Here is a 12602-nt window from a genome sequence, read left to right as displayed (position 1 = left end):
GTTAAACATTCTGGCATGCCTTATTGTTGTGTTTTTACAGTGGGATGAACAGGAGATGCATTATGCAGTTATTATTATTAAAAATGCTTTTGTGGCACTGCAGCGAAAACAGATTATGAAGAACAGCTGAGCTTCAGCAGCTGAGCCCAGGATGGATGGAGGTTTACTGGAGTATCTGGCTCTCCTCCTGCTCCACATTTGGCTCTGTTAGAGTCTTCTGCAACAGCGCCACCTAGATACATACATCATAAGAAATTCTGTGACATAGGACAAGTAATAGTGTGTCTGAAGAGATGTTACATTTTATGTATAATCGTCAAGTCTACATTTCAAAGTATTATATTAAAGCAAATACAGAACTCTAAGATGCATGATAAGCATGATCATGACAGCATGTATATCAGAGTTCATCACATGTAGTCATAATTCTGAAAAGTCATTTTTCTCTGCTTTTCTGATAGCAGATTCTGCCATCCAGTTCCTCAAAACATACCGTAAAACAATGCAGTCAACAAACATAACATATATATAAAATAACAGTTCTTTTAAATTTCAAAATCACTAAAACACACACATCCTGTATAGTTTCAAAACCACAAAGTAATGGCCAAAATAAGAGATCAATCAAAACATAACATCTATATCCAAATTTGAACGGTAGTGTACTTTGTAAATAACAATATATAAAAACATAACACTATTGCATCACATATGTTGTACCTTGCATTCTGTGCTGATGTGCTGCATCTGAGTCATTTTCATCCTTTAAGAGACGATTAAAACATTGTTATGTTCCTTTCAGTGCTCTCAAGTGTGTATGAATGTAGACTACAGCAACGTTACCTTGTCTCTGAAATACTCATGTGATGAGAGGTCTGGGAAGAGCCCACATTGACTGTTAGAGAGATACATTCACAGTTAATGGACAGAAATCATGATTATGGATATTTTTGCTGCTGCCATGTGGGTGTGAATCTACAGTATAGGTATCTATATAGATTTCTTATAATCTGTATAGAAGAAAGCATGCTGTAGCAATGATGTTTTTTTTTTTCTCTCAATAAAATACATCAATTAATGCAGTAATAAAACAGTTTTTTTCTACCACTGACAAAACAAACAAATCCTTCATTTCAGATCCAAAACATTCCTCAACACATCCTGACATACACAAAAGAGAATAAAATATGTGGAAACAACATTCACAAAGAAGTACTGTGGTGAATAAAATAAATTTAACTATCAAATTAATTAACTCAATTATGATAAATTAAAGATAGTTAAATATAGTTTGTGACAAACATATATAAATGATATGGGATAATTTGTAAACTACATAGTAGTGCAATTAGTAGCAATTGATTTGAGGAGTGGTGGTTTGGTGTGTCCTCATTTTGTTTTGTTAGATGCCACTCCTTTGTGAAAAAGTTTTAGTATAATACTTTTAGTATAATAACTTGTAATGTACCCAAATTTGATTAAACTTCAATGCAAAACTTTTAGTAAACTGTACATACATATAATATTCATTAAATAAAAGGCCACTGAAATGTACTTAAAGAGTAAATCTTTACAAATGTCTAATTGCACAAATATGATAAGTAATGATACAAATATACAAGTTAACAGAACACAGTAACATAAAAATTTTTGTTAAACACCTACATGTGGCAGTATATTTAGTAACAAAATTTAAGACAATAGGGAATTATGAGTGAACATTAACATGTGTTTCATCTTTTAAAAAATCACTCTAAAGTTCAGCTATTGCATGACATGTAAATTTAAAATATACTAAGACATTTTAATTAATTATTGCATGCATTAACATAAATGAATTAAGTGTCCGAAATCAAAATTTAATAACCAATAAAGTACTTAGGGATTAGTCCCTCTATAAGTTCAACAGGCTTTTTTTTAAAATATCATATTTTAAAGCGGGATTAATCGGTTTGTGTTAAAAATATGCATATTGTTTGTTGCTTTTGTTTTTGTTTTACATGATGTCCGATGATGATAATTGATGATGATTTTATTTGCATTTTAAACCAGGATTCATCGTGTGTTAAAAACATAAGAATTGGTTTTTATGGTTTTTTTTTGTGTTGACATGTGATTGCTGTTTTTTTGTTGCTGGTACATTGGAGAACAATCACGTAAGCACGTTTTCACCAGTGACACATCAACCAGTGACACAGCATCCATCATAAGGGTTACTACAACAATATCCCCAGGTTTCACGTAAGCACGTTTTCTCTAGGGGTGTATTTACCTGTGACACAGCAGCCAGTGTCAGGGGCTCTTTCAGAGGGGTGGGCTGACACTCCAAAAACACACATCCCTTCACACCCAGATCACGAAGGAGAGCATGAAAAACACACAGAAAGTGACGTGACATACAGCCAAGTATGGTGACCCATACTCAGAATTCATGCTCTGCATTTAACCCATCCAAAGTGCACACACACACCGTTAACACACACAGGGGTGTATTCCAAAAGCAGGGTTAACTTACCGTGAACTGGAACCCTGAACTAACTCGGTCGGTGATTAACCCCCCACCTTGCTTACTCGAGGTATGTGGTTTTGCAAAAATGCGTCCGGGAGTAAGTTCATTCAACTCAGAGTATGTTCCTGATTAAGACTCATTAGTTGTTTACATGCTTAGTGCATATCGCCACCTAATTGATGACCGTGATTTTTTTCCATGTAATCTTTAATCCTTGAGAATGTGAATTATATTTTTTGTTTTATGCTAATTATATATTAAGTCATATCAGATATGTATTTTGATTTAGAATTTAGACATTATAAAAAATCCATGTGTGAGATAATATAACATGTAATAAAAAAATAAATAAATATTTATAAGTTAACACATTACCTTGTCATAGTGTTTATAATTTATACAGATACTCTTATAATGGCAATAAAGAAATAATCATATTAGAATAATGTTACCATTATTTATTACTTATATTAGTGCTTCCTCATTAACATATTATATATATATATATATATATATATATATATATATATATCTATATATATATATATATATATATATATATATATAAGCTATATTACATATTGTAATAATATATAATGCTGTGCGCTATCTGTCACGCCCACTGAAGGCTCGCTGAAGTGAACTAACCCTGGAACATAACTGCTCCGGAGCAGGTTAAGTTCAGAGAGAGTGAGTTGCTATGACTACTTACATACCCCTGAAAGTTACCTCCATTTTTGGAACCGAAAGTTGAGGTTATCCACTTACTTACTCTTAAAACATACCCGGGTATGTCACATAACCTGCTTTCTGGAATACACCCCCGGAGCATTGGGCAGCCATTTATGCTGCGGCGCCCGGGGAGCAGTTGGGGGTTCAGTGCCTTGCTCAAGGGCACCAGTCGTGGTATTGCCGGCCCGAGACTCAAACCCACAACCTTAGGGTTAGGAGTCAAACTCTCTAACCACAAGGCCACAACTTTCCTCACGACTTCCCCATGATTGAAAGCGATTCAATCCCAGTCAACGTGAAAAACTGCATATTGACACTCATAGTGTATATCTTACCTAAACGTTTACATGATAATGTCAGTGGTATTTCTCTGTATTTATTTACATAATTTGTATAAAAATAAAAATAATGCGAATCCACGTTCCGTCATTACATCAGCAGACATTACGTTTTTTGCACCCGTGAGTACCACATCACGTAACTAAAGAACTTCAAGAACTTCAAACCTACTTACTTCATTTGTTACACAAACAAATCTTCCATGTTCCACCAGGGGGCGCTCGGCTCGGGGGCTCGAAAACCAACTCCACATTTAAATCTCAGGACGTTTTTGCCCTTCGTCTTACTGGAAATGTATGCACGCAACGAAATATAACCGATTACATCTATTAATCATATGGATTCAGAACCTGAAACTCCCAGAACTTCCAGAAGAAATCAAATAATGATCACAAACGAATGTGATTGGTTCATTTCTAAATGCGCTGAGAAAAATAGCAGGTGACACGTGACCAAGCAGTCTAGTAAAAATTCTAAGAAAAGTGAGGATTATTTATTTATTTAAATTATGTTTTATTTAAAACAACAACAACTACAAAAAATAACAAACAGTTTTAAGCCCCCACCCCTTTACTCTGTTGGCTATTAATAAATCTCATCTGGACACTTTTATCTTCAGCAACCCCAAATTACAAAAAATACTACTACAACAACAAAAAATAATATATAACTACTGGTACTACTACTACTACAAATTAATATATTTATACTACTGGTACTACAACTACATATTATTATATTTATACTACTGGTACTACAACTACTACTACTAATTATTATATTTATACTACTGGTACTATAAATATTTATTATTGCTATATTTTTGTATGTATGTATGTATGCATATGTATGTATTTATTTCTCTTATACAAATATTTTATTTTATGTATTATCAGAGAAAAGCTTTGATTATAACGAGAGACACAACACACCCCTTGAATCATGATTTTGAATTATTATCATGTCGTCGTTATAGAACACCAAAAGCAATGAAAGCAATATATAAAAAACCTTCGTACCAAATGCAATAAGTCTTTTGAATAAGAGGTAGGATTGTATATTTTAATTTTGTTATTGTGGATGTTGTGTATGGTTAGATGTATTCATTGGATGTTGTGTATTGTTAATTGTTTTGTGATTGTATGGCGAGACCAAAGATCAATTTTCAGCTTAGGCTGAACAATAAAGTACTACTAACTAACTAACTAACTAACTAACTAACTAACTAACTAACTAACTAACTAATTATCTATTCATATTTATCGACTATAATAATAATAATAACATATGTATCTATTTATAATTGATTTATTATTGCTATATTTTTGTATGTATGTATGTATGCATATGTATGTATTTATTTCTCTTATTAACATTTTTATTTTATTTTATAATATTGTTTACTAACATATGTATCTATTTATAATTGAAATTACATAATAATAATAATAATAATAATAATAATAATAATAATAATAACATAAACAATAACATAAAATAAATAATTAGAATGACCGAACCAGAACAAATAGAGACAACTTATACCCCACACATCACGTGGGAGGATCTTCCGGTTCCGTATCGTGTCGTCACCGGGCATGTGCCGCTCTTGGTTGAGGAGTTATGGCGGTGCCGTGGAGCCGATGCTGGAGGAGCGGCGCTGGAGCGGCTGTGCTGCTGGACTGGTGTTGCGGGTTCAGCAGAAGAGCTTTCACTCACGCGGCTTCAGCAGGAAGAAGAACAGACAGTTCCGCCAATGCGACGCAGGTACGACCACACTGATGAAGGTCACTGCTGTGAGCCAATCAATGACTGCCTTCTAGTCTTACATTAACTTTAAGAGGAGTGTTATTTTTATTTATTTATTTATTTATTTTTGCGTAGTAACAGTGTTAAAACTCTTCTATCATTTAATGTATAAGAGTCGTGTTTGTAAGGAAAGACAGGAGTCTTGACTGAACTCTGTTAAAGGTCAAGAACTCGTGTAAGGTTAGTAGATAGGAGAGACACTCCCACTGCTCGCTGCTGCAGTGAATGTCAGTGGAGCAGAAGACTGAAGTCTTGTGTTGTGCAATGCATGTCTTAAACTGTTAAGACACGCTCTGTTCGGAGAACAGTTTGAACCAGGAGTCACCAAACTCGATCCTGGAGGGCGGGTTTAGCTCCAGCCCTGATCAGACACACCTGAAGCAGCTAATCAAGCTCTTGCTCGGTGTACTTGACACTTTCAGGCAGGTGCGTTGAGGGCTAAACTCTGCAGGACCCCGGCCGTCCAGGACCGAGTTTGGTGACCCATTGTTTTGATGGGTATGGCACTACTTTTAGCTTTGTGATCTGGTATTTATGTTTTTCAGGTTTTATTCCGGCAGGGCCCTGTATATAATTTTAACAGACCAACGACTATCACAAGGTATGTCACTGTCACGTGTACTAATTAATACAGTGCTATTACTAAACTAGTTCATTCATATTTATATGCATAAGGACACCGGGGCAAGTTGTCACGAGAGAAAGGTGTCGCAAGGACTGTATCAAAAGTTCAGTTATGTCTACAGTTTATTGCTTACAGTTTATATTAGCCAAATTAACTCTTTGATGTTTTTACTTGAAAATGCATTACAAAACATTTGAGTTTTGTACACTACTGTTTAAAAGTCTGAGGTTAGTGATTTTATTTTATTTTTTTAAGAAATTAATACTTTTATTCAGAATGCATGGAATAGATCAAAGGTGACAGAGACTTTTAAAATGTTACAACCGATTGTTACAAAATATATGAAATGTTACAAAAGATTTTTCTATTGTAACTTTTTTTTTTTTCCAAAGAAATATTAAGCAGCACAACTGTTTTCTGAACCGCAAATCAGCATCAGAATGATTTCTGAAGGGTTATGTGACACTGAAGACTGGTGTAATGGCATTTATAGTTATAAATTGTTATAATATTCCACAGTATTATGTGAATATTATATAACTATTTTTGTATATTCTAGATGACAGATACAAAGATTCAAGTATTTATTAAATAAAAGATACAGATACAAAGATACAAGTGTCTGATTTCTCTTTTGTATACATTTATACTTTTTGAAGTATCTTTTTTTTGTTATTAATAAGCCTTTTTTAAAAACAGATTTTTCATGTATTTATTAAATTGCATTTACACGTTTGTGTTTCAGGCGCAGGAATAGATGTCTGTACACAACACCACCAGTCTGTTGCAGTATATGCAGTGATGCAAAGCTAAAAGATCCTTTCTCACTAGCACAAAAGGACTTGCAAAATTTATATGAAGAAATAAAAAAGGTACGTGGAGAACACTTTCCTAATGAGATGTTTTATACCATTTTATGCCTTTTGAAAAGCAAAGTACTGAAACGGACCCTTTGAACTTTGTGTTTCAGCAGCTGCTCGTCTCTAAAGCGGAGCTGAAAGTGCTGTGTGATTATTACTTTGATGGGAAGGGAAAAGCCTTTCGACCCATGATCGTAATCCTGATGGCTCGAGCTTGTAACGTCCACAGCAATAAAGAAGGGTGAGAAAACACTTCAGCGCTGTGTGTGTGTGTGTGTGTAATGTGATGCATTAGTCAGTGTTTATAAAGCACATCTGATGTCCTCAGCGTCCTGCTGCCGGCGCAGCGCTCTATTGCTATGATCTCTGAGATGATCCACACCGCCAGCCTGGTGCATGATGATGTTATTGATGATTCGGACACAAGACGTGAAAAAAACACCAATAAAAAATTCTGAGAAAAAAAAAAAATAAACAAAACATCTGTATTAAAAAAAAAAAAAAAAAATTAAATAAAAAAAATTCATGCATGCATTGCAAAAACAAGATGATTTTCTTCTGCATTTTTGTTTTGTTTTTCGATGCATATTTCTAAACATCCTTAATTCAAGATACATTGCACAATGTAATCAGCAAACGTTACGTGCAAATTGAACAGCATTAAACCAATTTCTCATAAAACAAGAATTCTTAATAAAACATTACTCCTCACAATTACATTTTGCTACTAAACTAAATAACTCTAAAAAAAAACAAAAATAGTTATAAAGACATCATTCTTCTCAAGTAAATATCACAAGGCACAGTAAAAGTTATTTTCATAAAAATAAACAATAATCAAAAAAAACCAATAATAAATATATATTTTTTATTTGGAACTGTTAGGCTATCCTGGCTGGAGACAACAATAAGCAATAATATATATTTTTTATTTGGAACTGTTAGGCGATCCTGGCTGGAGACTTCATTCTGTCGGCGGCATCCATGGCATTAGCTCGTATCGGGAACAATACAGTAGTGTCTGTGCTGTCACAAGTCATAGAAGACCTTGTGCGAGGTAAGTCAGTCTGGATTTGATTTATGATACATGTTTTATGAAGTGGAACTGTTAGTTATATATATTGTGTTGTTGAATTCCAGGTGAATTCATGCAGCTGGGTTCTAAAGAGAATGAAAACGAGAGATTTAAGCACTACCTTGAGAAAACCTTCAAGAAGACTGCAAGTCTCATTGCAAACAGTTGTAAAGCAGTATGTACGTTCTGTCTTAAGAATAAGATGAAGTTCAGAGCTGAAAAAGAAGTTAAAAATCAGTGTTATTTCAATCGTAGGTGTCAATTTTGGTTAATTCTGATCCTGAGGTGCATGAGATCGCCTATCAGTATGGACGAAATGTCGGCATTGCATTCCAGGTAATTTTTTTATATATGTGTGAATATCTCTTGGATATATTATGGGCCTATGATTTATTTATGTGTGTATATTAAAAATATTTTTTTTTCAATTGTTTTACTAATTACTTGATTTTTGTAATTCGCACATATGAACGATGCATATTTACTTTGTCAGTTTATTTATTAGCTTGCTTTACCGAACAATACACAGAAACAGCATAATAACCTGACTTGGAGTTACTCTACCCCAAAATGAACATTTTGTCGTTAATCACTTACCTCCATGCCATTCCAAACTCGTAAAAGCTTTGTTCATCTTCAGAACACAATTTAAGATATTTTGGATGAAAACCGGGAGGCTTTTGACTGTTCCATTCACTGCAAAGTAAATTATACTGTCAATGTCCAAAAAAGTATGAAAAACATCGTCAGAATAGTCCATCTGCCATCAGTGGTTCAACCGTAACGTTATGAGAATAATAGTTAAGAATAGTTAAGCGATGAGAATACTTTTTGTACGCGAAGAAAACAAAAATTATGATTTTATTCAACAATTCCTCTCCTCTGTCTCTCCACATCACCGTAGCGCCATTTTGAAGAATATCTGCTGAATGCAAGCAGCATACGCTCTTCTGTGTCAGCCGCGACACAAGGATACGTTTTCTATGTGTATCAAAACTTCGATACGAACAAAAATAGAGAAACAGAGAAGAATGGCTGACACAGAAGAGCGTACGCTGCTTGCGTTCAGCTCATATTCTCTAAAATGGCGCTATGGTGATGCCAAGAGACAGAGGAGACAAATTGTTGAATAAAGTCGTTATTTTTTTTTTTTTTTTTTTTTTTGCATACAAAAAGTATTGTCATTGCTTCATAATCTTACGGTTGAACCACTGATGGCAGATGGACTATTCTGACGATGTCTTTCAAACTTTTCTGGATCTTGACAGTGTAATTTACTTGGCAGTCTATGGGACAGTCACAAGCCTCCCGGTTTTCATCCAAAATATCCTAAATTGTGTTCTGAAGACGAACAAAGCTTTTACGAGTTTGGAACGACATGGGGGTATGTGATTAATGACAAAAATTTCATTTTGGTGGAGTATCCCTTTAAAACAGCTGGTGTAGCAACCTCTATGTCTGTGTATAAAAAATGTAAAGTGGGGGATGGGGTTTTTAGACATATTTTTAAAAATTAGTCAACTAAATGTTTCCTCACTCAACATATTTGTTTTTATAAAAAAAAAAATTTTTTACTAAAGGCAAGTAAAAAGTCAGTAATTAACAAATAAACAAATTACAAGCAGTAGCATATATAATAGAATAAAGATACAAATTAAATAAACAGTGCTTTAAGTTTTTCAGGTAGGTTTAACGTAGTATTCATACAGAAACTGAGTAAAGTAATCAAAATGTAAAATGACACTGCATAGTTTTTGCTGTATAAATAAGTAATAAATGTGTACACTTTAATGTGTGCATTTAAAATTTAAAATACAGACAAAATCTTACAATTGAAGTTACAAAAATTATTCGGTGAATAGCAGCAAGTGATTTTATTCTCTTTTGTTTTCTGATTAAGATTCAGTACAGACACAAGCTTTCGACTGCGGTCACTTTAAGACAGAATGCACAGATCCAATAAACTGATACATGAGTTTTTTTTTCTCAACTGTTTGCTTTCATTTAAGTCATAACTGTTTGCTAAGACTGTGTTTGTGAATATTCGCCAATACAGATATTTTGACATTATTTAATGTCTATTTGACTGTTTACATGCAGTAAGCTACGAAAAAAGAGCTCAGTCCTGTACTTGTGATTTATGAAATGCAGCTTCAGTTTGCCATTACTATCAAAACATATTTGATCATAAATTGTGGCTGTTGCAGTGGTCTCTTATCACAAAGCTGTTTTGTTGGTAGTTACAAATGTAGGAAATGATTATAGTTCATTATTAATGAACCATAACACAGTTTTCAGCCGTGGAGATTTCTTCAGGTACTTTTAGGTAAAGAGCCGTGTGTTGTTTCTTCACTAGCAACACTAAATAAGTTTCAAACACTTCACCTTGGAGTTGCTCAAACAAACAGTTAGCTTGCAGTTCAGTTTGGAACCGTAACTGTTCAGTAATTTTACATTGCAACTTTAAGCATTAAAAATATAGACCGACTTCTAGGTTGTTTTTACAAAAATCTGTGCCATTTATAGCTGAATAAGTTCATTATATTAGTTCATTAAAGTTCAGTGTTTTGTTTTAAATGATTCTGTCGTAAGATCTGTGTCATGTGAAAGTTTGCTTGTGTTTTTCAGCTTGTGGATGACATTCTGGACTTCACTTCCTGTGCAAACCTCCTGGGGAAGCCGTCAGCTGCCGATCTCAAACTGGGTCTGGCCACCGGTCCCGTTCTGTTCGCTTGTCAACAGGTACGACAGCTGAACACATCTGTTCTCTCACAATATGAAGGCTCTTCTCTGAAGTACAGAATCAGATCTGATGGTGGACTTGGTTTATGACAGCCATAAACTTAACCGTAACAGTCAGTCCTCCCAACCGTATTCACACTGCTCTCACTCTGTAGTTTCCTGAGCTGCATGCAATGATTATGAGACAATAAATACATTATCTAGAACCTTTATACAGTGTGTGTCATCTCTCACAGCCTCGTCATCCACGTTCATTTCAATGTGGTGTCTAATCTAATGTCAAATTCTAGGTCTATTGTGTTCTCCCCAAAAGTGCTAACAGATGTTTTACCTAAGAGATTCTCACAAAAGTGCTATATATATACCTATAGATTTTATACCATTTATATATTTAAGTCATATAAAAGCAGTTGAATAAAAGCAGTTGAAGCATAACCTTATTTTTTATTATTTATTTATTTTATTTTTGTGTTACACATACTACATATACTTGCATAACCTTATTTTTTATTATTTATTTATTTTATTTTTGTGTTATGTTAATGAGAATGAGAGGCCAAAAGCAAAATAAATACCATTTCTCAGTATTTTTGATTTGCGGTGAAATATGTAAAGCATTTGACGATTAAAAAAAAAAATGACAAATGGGCAGAAAAGTAGGTGGTTTTTCAAAATTCCATTTAAAATGTGTGTTTAATTTAATTTGTTTTAACTTCATTCTAAAACACAAATAAATCTTAAACTTCATGAATTGTAAAGATTTATTGATTAACTAAATTTTAAAATATAAATAGTTTTAATTTGTCACTGATTTAATTGGATTGCGATTTAAATTGTCATTTAAAGTAATAGATTCATAACACATTCCTTCATTTTATATGCAAGTGTCAATCCTAGTTCTCCTCAGGAGTATGACCTTGAGATGTTTTTGATAATTTTCTTGTGATATCTTTCTATTAGAATTAAGTAGCATTACAGTCGTTTCTATAGCTAGCTGTGAACTCGTCTTATTTTCTGTGTTCACACACTCAGAGTGACGGTGTGGAACAGACTAACTACCTCGCCCAGCACTACTGCCAAGAGGCCATCCGGCAGATCAGCCGGCTGCGGCCGTCAACAGAGCGAGACGCGCTCATCCAGCTGACCGAGCTGGTGCTGCGCAGGGACAAGTGAGCCAGGACGCAGAGCTCCACACTCAGGCAGCTACACCTCTGCAGGGCCCTGCTGTGAGACAGACGCCAGGGCTTCAGAGATCAGAGAATCACATTTACATTGTTGTCACTGTATGCTTTACCGTACTGTAATCTCCGTTGACCTCTGCGTGAGGTGTTTTACTGATACAGAAGGAACAACTCCGTGAAATCATTGTAATTCCAGGTGTAGCACAGATGGAGGTGCTACTGTCACGTGTGGATCCCTTACAGATGCTCACTGAAACATCCGTCCACACTATGAAAGGCCAAACGTCTTTGATGTCGAAGATGCTCTTGTTAATGTACTTTTCTATCAAGTGCTTAATAACAACCAAGGCCTTAAACCTCACTATTTACTCAAATTAAATAAGGTATTTTTTAAGTAAACCTCCTGTTTGACTCTTATTTTCCCATCTCAAAATGCAAAAACATAATGGCTCATAATATTTAGTCTGCCCTTAGTTTTATACATAGTAATAGTAGACACAGAAGAGCGTACACAGTTTGAGTTCAGCGGATGTTCTCCAAAATGGCGCTATGGTGATGTGGAGAGACACAGAGCAGACGAATAAAGTCGTTATTTTTGTTTTCTTCACGTACAAAAAGTATTCTCGTCGCTTCATAACGTTACGGTTGAACCACTGATGGCAGATGGAGTATTCTGATGATGTCGTTCATACTTTCCTGGACCTTGACAGTGTAATTTACTTGGCAGTCT

The 12602-nt window shown here is 34.5% G+C and overlaps 1 long non-coding RNA gene and 1 pseudogene across 1 annotated transcript; one reads left to right on the top strand and one right to left on the bottom strand.

Annotated features, from left to right (window-relative positions):
• Positions 1-96: 96 nt before the first annotated feature.
• LOC122135321 lies at positions 97-4162 on the bottom strand. Its single transcript, XR_006153437.1, has 3 exons — positions 3756-4162; positions 2273-2341; positions 97-232 (listed from the first exon to the last, which is right to left on the bottom strand). It is a non-coding gene; the product is annotated as an uncharacterized LOC122135321 (long non-coding RNA).
• A 971-nt stretch (positions 4163-5133) lies between these two features.
• On the top strand, positions 5134-12271 carry LOC109084223 (annotated as a pseudogene).
• Positions 12272-12602: the final 331 nt, after the last annotated feature.

This window comes from Cyprinus carpio, chromosome A24 (assembly GCF_018340385.1).
Source record: "Cyprinus carpio isolate SPL01 chromosome A24, ASM1834038v1, whole genome shotgun sequence".
In the NCBI taxonomy this organism is placed as follows: Eukaryota; Metazoa; Chordata; class Actinopteri; order Cypriniformes; family Cyprinidae; genus Cyprinus; species Cyprinus carpio.
Note: the sequence above shows the minus strand (reverse complement) of the source record. Positions and strands in the feature narration are given on the sequence as shown.